Here is a 1,479-nt window from a genome sequence, read left to right as displayed (position 1 = left end):
TTTCAGGTACTCTAGATAGCGTGTATGTGAACACGTTCTCACTCTCGTAAGGAAACAATTGAAGAAGATAAGGAAGTTGAAGAATTGGAAGAAGAAGTTATTGAAGAAGTTAAAGAAGTCGAAGAAGAAGTGATCATTACAATGGGAGAACCAACAACAGCAACGAAAGCGTTGATGAATTATTCTCAACCAAAGATCAATGACATTCAATCTAGCATTATCAGGCCATCTATCGCAGCTAATACCTTTGAGATCAAGCCTGGCATAATTCAGGTGGTGCAAAATTCAGTCCAGTTTGAGGGTTCTCCAACGGAAGATCCCAATATGCATATTAGGGATTTTATCGAGATCTGCGACACCTTCAAGTTCAATAATGTATCTGAAGATGCTGTGAAACTGAGACTTTTCCCATTTTCTCTTAGGGATAAAGCTAAGAGCTGGTTGCACTCTCTACCACCAGGATCTATTGTGACTTGGGAGGATCTTGCTCAGAAATTCCTTGCTAAATTCTTTCCTATGGCAAAGACAACTGCAATCAGGAATGCTCTTACTCAATTCGCGCAACAATCGGGTGAATCTTTATGTAAAGCATGGGAGTGCTATAAGGAGATGCTTAGGAAGTGTCCTTATCATGAAATGCCTGACTGGATGGTGATCAATTGCTTTTATAATGGATTGGGAGCACAGTCAAGACCTATGCTCGATGCAGCATCAGGTGGAGCCATATGGGCTAAGAGTTATGAGGAAACTTATGAGCTAATTGAGATGATGGTTGCGAATGAATATCAGAATCCAACTCATAGGCTACCACAAGGCAAGGTAGCAGGAATTCTGGAGGTGGATACATCTACAGCTATCACTGCGCAGCTAAAGGCATTAACTATGAAGGTCGATTCTATGACCAACTATGGTGTTCAACAAATAATGAGTGTTTGTGATCTTTGTGCAGGATCGCATACGACGGAGCAATGTGCTATATCTAGTGAATCAACTCAGTTTGTGAGAAACTTTCAGAGGTCGCAGCAACCTGTTCCTGCTACTTATCATCCTAACAATCGCAACCATCCTAACTTCAACTGGAGCAATAATCAGGGTGGTATGCAACAGCGACAACATCCATACCATCAGTTTGGAAACAAGCAATTCAATCCTCCTGGTTTTCAACAACAGTTTGCACCAAGGCAGCAATTTCAGCCACAGGGATGCAATAGAAATCTCACGGAGGTTCCGGACCATCCTCGAATGAAAAATCTGAATAAGAGGAGTTAAGATTTATGTGCAAAAGCCAAGCAGTTTCGATCAAGACTCTGGAGTATCAAATAGGGAAAATTGCTAACACCTTATTGAACAGATCACAAGGAACTCTTTCGAGTGATACGGAAGCTAATCCAGGCAAGAGGGAAGTCAAAGAACAACTTAAGGTAATCACCTTGAGGTCTGGAAAGGTCGCTAATCCTGAAAAACATCAAAACAAAGAAG

At 41.4% G+C, this 1,479-nt stretch overlaps 1 non-coding gene across 1 annotated transcript; it reads right to left on the bottom strand.

Moving 5' to 3' along the window:
- Positions 1–531: 531 nt before the first annotated feature.
- On the bottom strand, positions 532–638 carry LOC141721983 (small nucleolar RNA R71). Its single transcript, XR_012575022.1, has one exon. It is a non-coding gene; the product is annotated as a small nucleolar RNA R71 (small nucleolar RNA).
- Between the last annotated feature and the right edge of the window lie 841 nt (positions 639–1,479).

Source organism: Apium graveolens, chromosome 4 (genome assembly GCF_009905375.1).
Source record: "Apium graveolens cultivar Ventura chromosome 4, ASM990537v1, whole genome shotgun sequence".
NCBI lineage: Eukaryota > Viridiplantae > Streptophyta > Magnoliopsida > Apiales > Apiaceae > Apium > Apium graveolens.
This window is presented reverse-complemented; position numbering and strand designations above follow the sequence as displayed.